This window comes from Schistocerca americana, chromosome X, assembly GCF_021461395.2.
Source record: "Schistocerca americana isolate TAMUIC-IGC-003095 chromosome X, iqSchAmer2.1, whole genome shotgun sequence".
Lineage (NCBI taxonomy): Eukaryota > Metazoa > Arthropoda > Insecta > Orthoptera > Acrididae > Schistocerca > Schistocerca americana.
Window position 1 is genome coordinate 293,030,949 of NC_060130.1, and position 14,271 is coordinate 293,045,219.

General features: G+C 43.8%; 1 protein-coding gene across 1 annotated transcript in view; it reads right to left on the reverse strand.

Annotated features, from left to right (window-relative positions):
• The window catches only part of LOC124556532 (transcription factor 12), a 732,435-nt gene that overhangs the window by 629,800 nt on the left and 88,364 nt on the right, over positions 1-14,271 (reverse strand). The gene's annotated exons all lie outside the window — the stretch shown is intronic.

Sequence of the window (14,271 nt, forward strand, 5' to 3'; positions counted from 1 at the left end):
CATAGCTATCCAGGGCACCCCGGACCATTTAGTGACACAACACGGGGACTGTACCACGCAAAAGTTAACGTTTATTGATGAAGCGAAGCCAAAACCAACAGAGGCAGGAAGAAAACTTGGTGTGACAGAAGTGAATGTTCATAGGTAGCGGCAGATAATAATACCCTGAAGATCGCAAGGACTAGACGAAAAACTTTCAGGTGTCCCGAACACGTAAAGTTTCATGAACTGGAACAAGTAGGGTGTACAGGAAGTGCGAGAGAAAGGCAATGAAAGCTTCAAAATTAATCGAAAAATTTCCTGAATGAAGGCGTTGGGGACAAAGGCGAATTTTCCAACTGCATGCGGCATAGAAATGAAAGTGATACGTGAGGACGTTGAAGAGCGCAGCGCTTGGGTTACGGATTTCTGCTGCCTGCAGTGAGATCTCATGCCAACTGAGCAAAGGGCTGGAAGCGTAACAACACGGTTGGCTCGGAAAATGACACGATACTGGCGAAGTACCACGGAGAAACAAACGACAATAGACATCCAAATGAAGATGATGAGAGCGAAAATGCTGAAGAACATAATGGTATCAGAACCTATTAGCATAAATTGTAAGCAGAGGAAAGACAATCAAAAGTAAAAATACACGTAAACTGTTTGTTACTCCATCATCACAGGTGTCAGTATAGAAATGATAACGTCTTTGGGCGGTTCTTAATATTTCTTTTCCTAATTTGCCACTTCGAATAATTTATAACTCAGAATCTGTTGAAAATTGAAGACAAATACTCATGAAATAACTTCAAAAAGGGGCGGGTCTTATGGACGGGGCAACAAGGACACCACTAGAGATACTGCACCGTCTGCTCCTCTTCAGACACTTTTCTATGATTCTTTACAGTATCCCCAATTACAAATTAGAAATATTCTTGGCTTAATGTATTTGCATAAGGACCAGTCGGAATTACCCCAACTAGTAAAGCTTCCTTGGTTTCAGCCAATTTTGTAGATGCTCAGCTCTCGCTGTCCAGAGATTTTCCCTGGCTTTCTGCTCTTGCGTACTTCACGCCGATGGTGAGACGATGAAGCTGTACCTGAGTTTCCATTTTTATTTTCCTAGTTTGCAGCTAGTTTCTTGAACCTTTCTTTTAGCGAATATTAGGTGAAACAATATCTGTCAGGCAATAGCTCTTTCTATAGTAATTGGCTATAGAAAAGTTCTATAGCAATTATCTAGTTTTTCGGTTTCGTGAAGACTAATATCCTTTGCTTTGCAAGAATAAACGTACAGGACTACGGAAAGTCGTATTCCTTAGCGGAGAAAAAGTAATTCCTAGAAGTTTGCAAGTCTGTATTTTTTCTTTTCAGTGTCTGTATAGTACTTATCCAAAGTCCTTCAGACATGCATGCATGTCTGAAGGAACAGACACTGCTGATGATCTACAGCCATATGAAATACGCTTAAACATCGGCTGTTTACTAGTGGTACATTAAAATTTATACCAGACCGGTACTCGAACCAGGAGTTTTAGGTCAACGCGAGTGGTCGCATTAACCGCTTCGGCTAACCGCGCATGTCTCCCGGACCGATCCAAACGTTCACATGTCACAGCGTCAACGTGCCTTAGAGTTCGCACCCACGTTTATTCCCACACAGGAAGAGACGATGTTATTATCGTCGTTAGTATTATTCTCTCCCCCTATGCGGGAATACACATAATCATTGCGAGCTCTAAGGGACGTTGACGCTGTGACATGTGGTGTTTGGATAAGTCAGTGAGGCGTGCACGGATGGCCAACGTGGTTAAGGCGACCGCTCACGTTAAGCGAGAAATCTGGGTTCGAGTACCTGTCTGGCACAAATTTTTCATGTGTACTAATAAATTTTACAGCTGATGTCTCATCGTATTCGTAGCTTGCAAATACCTTTCTTCTAAAGTAATTCCTGTCTACTGGTTCTTGGACTCTTCAACAGCCAATTCAGTACGCCATCTACACTCCTGGAAATGGAAAAAAGAACACATTGACACCGGTGTGTCAGACCCACCATACTTGCTCCGGACACTGCGAGAGGGCTGTACAAGCAATGATCACACGCACGGCACAGCGGACACACCAGGAACCGCGGTGTTGGCCGTCGAATGGCGCTAGCTGCGCAGCATTTGTGCACCGCCGCCGTCAGTGTCAGCCAGTTTGCCGTGGCATACGGAGCTCCATCGCAGTCTTTAACACTGGTAGCATGCCGCGACAGCGTGGACGTGAACCGTATGTGCAGTTGACGGACTTTGAGCGAGGGCGTATAGTGGGCATGCGGGAGGCCGGGTGGACGTACCGCCGAATTACTCAACACGTGGGGCGTGAGGTCTCCACAGTACATCGATGTTGTCGCCAGTGGTCGGCGGAAGGTGCACGTGCCCGTCGACCTGGGACCGGACCGCAGCGACGCACGGATGCACGCCAAGACCGTAGGATCCTACGCAGTGCCGTAGGGGACCGCACCGCCACTTCCCAGCAAATTAGGGACACTGTTGCTCCTGGGGTATCGGCGAGGACCATTCGCAACCGTCTCCATGAAGCTGGGCTACGGTCCCGCACACCGTTAGGCCGTCTTCCGCTCACGCCCCAACATCGTGCAGCTTGCTGTTCCAACAGGACAATGCACGTCCGCATGTATCCCGTGCCACCCAACGTGCTCTAGAAGGTGTAAGTCAACTACCCTGGCCAGCAAGATCTCCGGATCTGTCCCCCATTGAGCATGTTTGGGACTGGATGAAGCGTCGTCTCACGCGGTCTGCACGTCCAGCACGAACGCTGGTCCAACTGAGGTGCCAGGTGGAAATGGCATGGCAAGCCGTTCCACAGGACTACATCCAGCATCTCTACGATCGTCTCCATGGGAGAAAGGCAGCCTGCATTGCTGCGAAAGGTGGATATACACTGTACTAGTGCCGACATTGTGCATGCTCTGTTGCCTGTGTCTATGTGCCTGTGGTTCTGTCAGTGTGATCATGTGATGTATCTGACCCCAGGAATGTGTCAATAAAGTTTCCCCTTCCTGGGACAATGAATTCACGGTGTTCTTATTTCAATTTCCAGGAGTGTAGCTTCTTCTGTTAACACTTATCCACTCATTTCTTAGCATGCTTGTTCTCTCTCTCTTTTCGTTTCTCGGTGTTTATCCACATTACGTACGTGCTCCACTCACCTGGTGACTGGTTTTCTCATTTTCTGTGTAACAGTAGATTACTATGTATGACATCCGGCAAGACTAAAAGTTTGTCTTCACGTACTTCATAAGGACCAGTCGACTTTACCTTTGTCTTGCGGGTAGTGTAGTCTTTATTCGTCATTTACCCTATATTCCATGTGTTTGTATACTTCAGATAGATACGATAAACTCTCGCAGTTGGTAAGGTGGTGGTGGTGGTGGTGGTGGTGGTGGTGGTGGAGGAGGAGGAGGAGGAGGAGGAGGAAGAAGAAGAAGAAGAAGAAGAAGAAGAAGAGGCAGCTAAACGCTGTACTCATGTTCAGAAAAAAATGAACACCTTGAAAGAATGGAGATAGTACATTCATATTCACACGACATGTAAATTACTATGTTCTGCAGAAATGATTAGCATTTGAACCATGTCGGCCCGCGGATTCAAGGTCACCATCGATACTGCGGCGCACCACCTACCGGTAAAATGTGCCTTCGGGTCTCGTTGTTGCTGTAATGGATCAATGTGACTTGAGAAGACGTGCAAGATGCCTCGCAGACGTATGCACAAACTGTACCGTCAAATCAGTGAGTTTGAAAGAGGGCGCTTTACTGTCATGCGAGAATATGATGGATGTATCTGTTCGAGTGGGACGAAGTGTTTCGGCAGTGCAACGGGTGCGTGCAGAATGGTTCACGTAAGGCCGTAGAACACGAGACTGATAACGTTGCATCACTCAGACACGCCGCCCCCCCCCCCCCCCCCTGAGAAGGTCGAGACCTCGTCCGAATGGCATTGCAGGACAGATCTGCGTCCTCCTATAGAGCAACAAAATGGCTCTGAGCACTATGGGACTTAACATCTGAGGTTATCAATCCCCTAAAACTTAGAACTACTTAAGCCTAACTAACCTAAGCACTTCACACACATCCATGCCCGAGGCAGGATTCGAACCTGCGACCGTAGCAGTCACGCGGTTCCGGACTGAAGCGCCTAGAACCGCACGGCCACCGCGGCCGGCCATAGAGCAACAGGGGAATACATCGTACACAATTAGGGGCGACAGTCCGTCGCCGTTTATTACGGCATGGGTTACGTGCACGTCGTCCACTTCTCTGCCTACCTTTTATGAGTGTACAGAAACACGTTAGACGGCAATGGCGTATCGAATGTCGTCACTGGGTACAGGAATGGCATCAGACAGCGTTTTCGGACGAATCCAGGTTTTGTTTGTTTGAGAAGCTGGCCGAATTTTTGTTCGCCGCAGACAGAGTGAGCAGCCTCACAGTGACTGCATTCGCACACGACATACAGCACCAACTGAAGGCCTTATGGTGTGGGGTGCTATTGGGTACAACCAAAAATCCCAGGTGGTGCGTGTCCAGGGCACTGTGACCAATGTGACCTACGCGAATGACATCCTGCGACCCGTCGGCGTACCCTTTCTGCACAACACACCAGACGTCATTTTTCAGCAAGACAATGCACGACCACATGATGCTGCACGAACACGTGCCTTCTTGGTGCCACATGATGTCAGCATCTTGTCCCGGTCAGCCACAACACCGGACTTGTCGCCAATCGAATATGTGTGGGATATGGTGAAACGACAGGTGCAGTGCTGTGACCCAATGCCAACCAGCACAGATGAACTTTGAGTCGAGGTGAATGTAGCAGGACGGCTCAATAACAGGAATCCATTCGCGCCTTTTACACGTCGATGCCGTCACGCATCGAACACGTTTCAGGGCCCATGGCATACCCTATGCCTACTAGGCAACAGGACACGCACTGAAGTGAGGCGACTGAAATGCTGATTATTTCTGCAGAACGGACTAATGTGCATGTCCTGCGAATATGAACGTCGTATCTCTAGTCGTTAAAGGTATTCTGTTTTTCTGAACATGAGTGTATTTAGCTATGTTTACAGATTTCTTCCCATACTTGTTCAAAGAATGTTCGACTTCATATGTTGTCTACGTTTAAACGTATTCCATTTCATATTGTAGGCCTACCTGTTCATCAGCACTGGCAACCCTTTTCGCCTCTTCCACTTTTCACTTCTATGAACGAGACTTCAAAAAGTGTATTACATATTACTAACGGCAGGCCCAGTAACTTTTACTGAATGCTGCATAAAAATTTCCAAGTGACAGACACTTGACATTATTCTTCAACATAGTCACCTAGTCTCTGTCAATAACGGTCCGAACGTTCTACATCTACATCTACATCCGTACTCCGCAAGCCACGTGACGGTGTGTGGCGGAGGGTACCTTGAGTACCTCTATCGGTTCTCCCTTCTATGCCAGTCTCGTATTGCTCGTGGAAAGAAGGATTGTCGATTGTCGGTATGCCTCTGTGTGGGCTCTAATCACTCTGATTTTATCCTCATGGTCTCTTCGCAAGATATACTGCTCGACTCCTCGGTGAAGGTATGTTCTCGGAACTTCAACAAAAGCCCTTACCGAGCTACTGAGTGTCTCTCCTGCAGAGCCTTCCACTGGAGTTTATCTATCATCTCCGTAACGCTTTCGCGATTACTAAATGATCCTGTAACGAAACGCGTTGCTCTCCGTTGGATCTTCTCTATCTCTTCTATCAATCCTATCTGGTAGGGATCCCACACTGCTGAGCAGTATTCAAGCAGTGGGCGAACAAGCATACTGTAACATACTTCCTTTGTTTTCGGATTGCATTTCCTTAGGATTCTTCCAATGAATCTCAGTCTGGCATCTGCTTTACCGACGATCAACTTTATACGATCATTCCATTTTAAATCACTCCTAATGCGTACTCCCAGATAATTTACGGAATTAACTGCTTCCAGTTGCTGACCTGCTATATTGTAGCTAAATGATAAGGGATCTTTCTTTCTATGTATTCGCAGCACATTACACGTTCTGCCAACCTTTCGATTCTTCGACAATAGAAATCCCTCTCCTTGGTCACGGAGCCATTCGAGAACCGCTGTACGAATGTTATCAACGCTGGAAAGCAAACTCTTTCCCCCAGATGTTTTTTCAGCTTGCCGAAAAGATGGAAATCGCATGGTGCAAGACCTGGACTTCACAATCAGCGTCACCCGTGTCTATGTGGTCTTTGTCACATTGCTGGTACAATTGCACAACGGCTGAAAATGACGCTGCATTTGGTACATACACCGCTGGCATTTCTATGTGACTCTGACTCTACAGTGTGTCCAGCGAAGGAGTCCCTGATTTAAAAATTAAATATCTCGAAAACAATCAATAGACGACTGCAGCAAACAGTATTTTTATTGTGAAAGTAGTCCGCCCCCCCGTAGCTGAGTGATCAGCGCGACAGAATATCAATCCTAGGGGCCCGGGTTCGATTCCCGGCTGGGTCGGAGATTTTCTGGGTGTTGTGTTGTCCTAATCATCATCATTCCATTCCCATCGACGCGCAAGTCGCCGAGGTGGCGTCAAATCGAAAGACTTGCACCCGGTGAACGGTGTACCCGACGGGAGGCCCTAGTCACACGACATTTATTTTATTTATTGTGTAAGTAGTGAGAATTTTATACAAAGGTTATGCATAAGTTTCGAAATAGTTCTAAAAGCTGCTAACAGAAGGTGCTGTAATCACAATACGTAGTAGTGCCCATAAATAGTGCGGCACAGCTCAGAGCGATCAGTTCCACCGCTGAAATGTGAAAGGAGGTTAGCGTGCCAAAGGACGTGGATGAAATCATTTAATCCATTGAACATATTTTTCTGATACAGCAACAAGGCGTGATTTTCAAATACCATCAATGTTTAGAAAGGAACCGATGAGAAAACCATTCACAAGCTTTTCGCCGAATTCCAACAATTCCAACGGACAGGCAGCGTGGCTGATCTGATGCGGAATGTTGGCCCAAGGCAAAACTGTAGTCACTCCTTAAAATGTCGCCGCGGTTTCTGGACATTTTCAGCAAAATCCAAGATAATCTGTCCAAAGAATTGCAGTAGACACTGGTGAAGCGTTCCAACGTGCAGAAAATATTGAGACAGAGCCTACAAGTGTCTCAAATCAAAATCCGAAGCCACCAGACAATACCGGTACGTGCTGTGCGACAGAGGGCTGATGTTGCGAACCAGATTCTCAGAGTGATTGATAATGAAGGATTTCATGTTGATTGCATCTGGTTCACAGATGAGACACCTTCCACCTGAATGGAGTCTCAGCAAACAGAACTGGCGATCATCGGGTTAGGAAAATCCCCATTTGTGTGAAGCGAAACCAAAGTATTCTCTCAAAGTTACTGGTTGGGCTATAGTGTGCAGCAGAGGCATTATTTGCCCTCTTTTCGTGCGAGAAACGATCACTAGCGAACGTTACGTAACAATTTCGGAACAATCTATCGCCACACAGCTAGCGTTGGAGGATCGAACAGGCAGTGAGTGGTTCATGAAAGACGGGGCCAGACGCCGTAGAATAGAACAGGCTTTCGCTTTGTTGTTGAACACTTCGAGAACAGTCATTGCATTGGATTATTGCGAATTTACTGGTGCAGGAACGGGGTGGCCTCCATATTCGCCCCATATGTCTCGCTGAGACTACTTTTTGTGAGGCACACTGAAAGACGCTGTTTACTGTAACTATGCCACCACGCAGCTTGAATCTGTGTGGCATCTGAATCCATTTCCGTTGAGACACTACAGGATGTGATACCAAATTTCACTGGTCGTTTGCGCCATCTTCGTACTGCTAGTGGTAGAAATTTCAAAGCGACTGTGATGTGATTGCAGAGTGCTTGCAGAGGACGAATTCATTCTGCATAACTTCATCAACGTCGCTGTGTGGTTCCAGTACCTGTAGTGATTCACTTCTTTTATTGTTAATTCCAGCGAGCATTCGTTCATCACACATTAAACTGTATTTTTCTTTCCTTTAAAATACCGAAAATTGAAGACCGTATGCCAACACCGGCGCCATCACTGGCATGTAAGGACAGGTGTTGGAATTCGACACTTTATGAGAATGTGAAAGACTGTTCTGTTAACAAGTGATACGAGTGTTTCCATTAACTGTATGATTTAGGTTATGCTGCATAAAAATACTTTCTACATAATTTAAAAACTTGACCTTTCTTTAAAGTGATGCTGTCTGTAACCAGTAAGTGTATAATCTGTTTACTAATTTCTTAGAATTGCTTTACTTTTGTGGTAACTTTGTAATACGTTTATATCTGATGCCTTCACTTACATATGTTCATTAGCGCTGCGCTATCTACGTAAACAAGCTTATTGATTAATATGTCTTTGAATCCAATTTCTTGGGACTTTTCATAGTATCAGCCAATGGCCTTGCTTCAGTGGTCACACCAGTTCCCATCAGATCAAGTTAAGTGCTGTAAGGCTTGGCTAATACGTGTATGGGTGACCGTTTGTGTCAGCCGAGTGCTGGTGACAAGCGAGCGCACTCAGCCCTTGTTAGGCCAATGGAGGAAATACTTTACTGAGGAGTAAGCGGCTCCAGTCCCGAAAACTTACAATTGCCGGGAGAGTGGTGTGCAGACCACGTGCTTCTCCATACCTATGACTATGGATGACATGGCAGTCGTCGCTACCGCTGGACCTTCAAGACCTGTTCGGACAGAGATTGAGCTGTGTTGGTGTTTTCTGTTTTTAATGTGGTATCAAGTAATGGATTTATTCTGTAATTTGTGCAGACGAGAACATAGGTTCCTTTTAGCGTCGAGCATAAAATGGAGGTTCTCACATTTCTATGTACAGCTTTTTACCAATCACTTCTCCCAGTACAGTAATTTTAGTTACATTTCTAAATTTAAACATCCACTTTTTTTAATAATCCTACGGTTCCTCATCATCTCTGAATGCTTTCTTGTTCTTCAGTTTGTCAACCATATCTTTAATTCTGGTAGTACTGGCTGATCTACTTTGGCCACAGAAATTCAAGAGCAGATTTTGGATCGCTGCAGTTAGGTACATCTGTTAACAGTCCACCCATTTCCTTTACTAATATTGTCCTTTGACGAAATCCAAGACAACATACTGACAACCATTTAATTTCTTTTATTAAATGAGTTAATAACTCTGCTAAAGTTATGTTATAATCTGCTTTTTACAATATTTAAATTTGTCTACTGCCTCGCTATTTTGTCAACCGTATCACGTCGCCCCAAAAAACGCACTTTTGTTGCACCCAAAAACCGTCAAAACACTTTTGTGAAGTGGAAACCTCATTACGCTTTTCGTCATCTGTATGCAGTCACGACATTCTTGTCCTACCCACAGTCTCGTGTCTAAATCTTGATGTAAAATACGTAATTACTTCATATATTTACAAATTTTGCTATCTTGCTGATCTGCACTCGGCAATAGCCTAACGTAATATATCGGACTTCGCTATCTACTTCATCATTGCGACCACTATAAGATACGTGACTCCCACTGATAATAACGATGCAAAACAAGTGAATTTTCTCTACAATACTCGAAGGGCATCGTTTAACTGATGAATAACGTCATACGTTGTGGCAATCCGATGGACGTACAAGGATGTGGCGATGGTGGTTTAGTGTTGAGTATCTGGGTGCATCATTCCCACTGTCAAATTTGGCGACGGAGATTTAATATCATCACCCAGTAATCTTTGGTTTGGTTTTGCTTCATGAATATCGAATCGTACAAGGAAAATGAACATAATTATCTCATTCCCATGCTATTGGAAACATTTATTACTCGTCGTTTAATTTTGGACATGACAAAGTTGTGTTTCTACAGGGACAGCCATAATCAAGTATTTGGATGAAAAGGGAGTGAATGAAGTTTACGGGATACGCAAAAACTCTGATCTCAGCCCTATCTGGGGTGACATCATTAACAGAGAACCAGATTACACTGTTCCGTCACGGCTACAGTGCTGATAACAATGTTGCAAAATTAATGGAAGGGAACACTTCGTGACAACCACTTCAACTTAGAACAACATATTCCCAGTAGGATAAAAGCTGTGAAAACACGCGTTGGGAGGCATCGTAATGCCGTAATAATTCAAGCAATTTCTTATACCTTTATTGTAATTAATGCCAGTATACGGTCTCGAGTAATCACTTTTCTTGCCCATCCAATTCTATTCCATTATAAACCGGTTATGGATCATGGGCCACTCAATGACGAAGTTTTCTATTTATTCCGAATTTCTTAAAATAACTGAACACCTTTCCGGCAGATGGTATCTGTATTTCTTAGATTTGTTCCCTAAGGCATGACATTGATACTTTATTCAAATGGTTGTAAGAAAAATACTGTAATTTCGTTATCAGCATATACTGCAGTTATCGACTCGAGCTGCTCGAACCAGTGTTATTGTAACTGATAAGCAACTACTATTAAGGGATGTATCCAAGGAAAGAAGAAGCTACAAAGCAATTCACTGGTAGTCTGTTCCTTTGTAACATTCTGATCAGTGTATCAAGAGCTGTAACGATAAGATTTCCTTAGCAGATACACCCCTTCATTAGTGAGTGAAGAAAATGGAACTAGAGACCGAAAAATAACGGATGGCTACCGACTTCTATGATACTACTAGCTAAGGAAATCTTTGAACCTGTCTTTACCAGCAATTCACATTTAAGCATTGTGAAAGTAGTGGAAAACTACCAACTGCCCTTTTCTACGTTGTAAAATGAGATGTATATTTTTACGTTGACAATCGTAGTGTACACGAACTGTCAATATTCTGTAAGTCTTCAGACTCCTATAGTCTTGGCTGTGGCGCATGTTATTTTGCTTGGTTTCGCCAAGTCGTGATGGAGCTGCAGGTACTATTTTTTGTGTGGATGAATTAGAACTGTGGGCGCACGAGAATGAACGTGTCTTATGGATAAAACATTATGTCGAGAGAGTAGCATAATGGCGCTGCTATGCTTAACTTTCCTAGTGTCCTTTGCGGAAATATTTGATTAGAGCTATGTAGTAATATTCCTCTGAATATCGCAAACATGGGACACCTCAATAAATGCCCTTCCACTGTATGTTTCTGATTTTCAAACGTTTTGCGCACCACCTTGTGTGCATATTTCTTTAGGATCTCGCAGTTGCTCTCTCGTCTACCCAACCCCACCGTCTTAGAAAGTGATGAGTTTGGTATTGAGTTTTCTTCAACATGAGCCGCATGAGCGCGTTTGATATTTGTGTTACAATCTCCGATCAAGTGAATCTCCCAAACACAAAGCTCTTCTCCATAACAGTTATGGATTCCACAGGGCGGGTGCAATAAAACTGGCGTGAAAAATATTTCATATACCTGAAGACAGGCGAAGCAACTTACATCGTCTGCATCCAGTGTGGATGGTTTAGGTTGAGTTACTTATCTTAAGCAGTATAAAATACGAGAGCGCGCTGAGAAGTAATGCCTCTTGAATTTTTTAGGTGAAAACACTTTAAAGCTTTTTAAATAAAACAAACGTTATTAACGTTTTACATCTTTATTCTTCATGTCTACATATATGCAACCCTCTGCGGCTGATTGTCACTTTCTGGTTCGTCGAGGTGACGATACACAGCACACTGGTGTACCCTCTTTCATGCAACGGTACGGATATCTATTACAGGTAAGATTACATTTTACATAAACATTTAAGATGACTGAATTGTTAGAAATACGCCTATCTCATACGTAGTAAATGCGGTTTTTCATTCGAAATGTACGTGTCAATAAAGAGAGGCCACTAGATAAGCAGCCCCTATTAAGGAATAAACTGTGGATCAGCATGGAGTAATTTATGGAAACTACAAGGAAGAAAATCAGGAGCGGAGACAGGGATACGAATCACCTATGTAAAGGTATAGTACGTTTTGTTTTGTTCTACTGCGCCGCATCATCCTGTCCACACTTTGCCTCCAACCGAGCCATTCAGACTAATGCTAATTCTCCATTTACGACGCCATTCTTCAGTTTACAAATTTTCATAAATCTTTTTACTTTTGTACGCGTCCAATTTAATAATAGAATAACACGACAAAGAGATGTCAGTAATGTGAATAGGGAGGTAAAAAAATGCTGAGTAGTAAAAATATTTTACATTCAATTCACTGCTGTCAACATCATGTGCCAAGGGTGGAAGGATTTTGTTTTTGGTAACAAGCACGAGGCTGGTTTTTTGGATCGCTGGACAGAGATGGCGTTTGCTCCCTCTGGCAGAAACGGGGTTATCTGGCGCCGCCACGAGTGGACTGAACGGAGTGCTGGCGTAACTGGAGTGTGGAAGCGAAGCGAGGCGAGGGCGGAAGCAGCAGCGGAGGCAACCCCTGTCATATCGAGCGGAGTATACACTCGGCCTTTAGGAACGTGTGCCTGGCTGGTGTTGAGAGTGCAGAAGCGGCTGTGAACTGTGACATTTGGAGACCCATAAATAATGATGGTTTGCTTGTGTCTAGAAGATGGATTATCTACCAGATGCTGTAAACGAGTTTTTGCTGTTTCTGCCCTTGCTTAATCGCAGTGAATCAACGGTTTTCTACGCTGGAACCCTGCATCTTGTTTTCTGAGATGTAGTGCCCATCAGTAATCAGGTTACATGCCGCAATGAATGTAGACTTCGTTGCACGTGAATAGGCGGAACCTGCAGAATTAGTTTTTTTTGTTTTTGTCTTTCGTGACAGTGTTCCCAATGGCCAGCAAGTACTGATTTGATTTATTTCATGTTGATGTGGCTTGTCTCTGATACTGAACTGTTTCAGGTAACCCATTGGATAATGGCTAATTTTGATGTAATTTATATGTACACATGGTGACAACGTTTAGATACGGATGATATAAACACTCTGCGCTGCATAGTTCCGAATGAATGTGTCACAGTCGCCTTATTGTGAGCAACGTTACCCAGGATCCAGACACAGAACCAACCAAGTTAATTGCATACGGGAAGCTTTTCAGAGTTTTTAAGATTAGGAAGTTCTGTGAAGTTTTGTCTTGTTTTTATTGAGCTGTATTTTAAAGACTCTGGTAAGCACGCTATTTAGACGGCCGTTAATCTCCTTAAATTCTTAAAAGGTGGAATCAATTTGCATGCGAGCCTTTTTTCAATTGTTCTTCCTCCATCTACTTGAGCTCAAGTGAAAGGTATTGTTGTGATGGTCTACGGAGAGATCTAAAGCGATTTCTTAAGTAAATTGTTGTAAGCTGTGATTCATTAAATGTGCAAATTTGTTATTGGTAACTCAACACAATCAATCGATCGAGTCTATCCTTTAATCCTACTGCCTAATACTGCCACAATATCATATTTCTCTTGTCAACATGTTTTTTATTCACGGTGTGCGTAAATACATATCCATATTCACTGAAGAGCAGATCACCATTTGTATTACAACATAAATGGCTCTGAAACTTCCTGGCAGATTAAAACTGTGTGCCCGACCGAGACTCGAACTCGGGACCTTTGCCTTTCGCGGGCAAGTGAGAGCACTTGCCCGCGAAAGGCAAAAGTCCAGAGTTCGAGTCTCGTTCGGGCACACAGTTTTAATCTGCCAGGAAGTTTCATATCAGCGCACACTCCGCTGCAGAGTGAAAATCTCATTCTGAATAAATGGCTCTGTTAACTGCATTACCAGAAAACTGTTGTAACAGTGGTTCAGTGAAGCTTGTTACTTTCTGGGAATATCTATGTCAATGGTTGAGTGTTTAAACAAAGTTTGTGCATCATGAAGCTAAAAATCCGGCTGCAGAGTACCAATGATTAAAGATGCGTATGTAACGAAAACTAAATCCAGCGAAATAAGTACTACTCATTGTTTGGTGGGTGAATGTGACAAAGCTTGTATATTTGTAAAATAACGATCACTGTGTACACGCTTAAATTGCATTAATATGCTCAGTCTAATTTCCAGGATCGAAAGCGCATTTGGTGAAACCTGAATACGAATACGTGCTGAATCTTTCTGATGGAAGGTATAGCAGCTGGTGTATGTGGAAACTTAATGAGTCGATTCCTTGAAGCACACATATGGAATAGTATGTGCGCTCTATCGTCGCCGTTCTCAACGGCTTTCTTCTGTAATCTGATGATTCTTTACTTTGTTTTTACGGATGAAACAAACATCTGAATGCT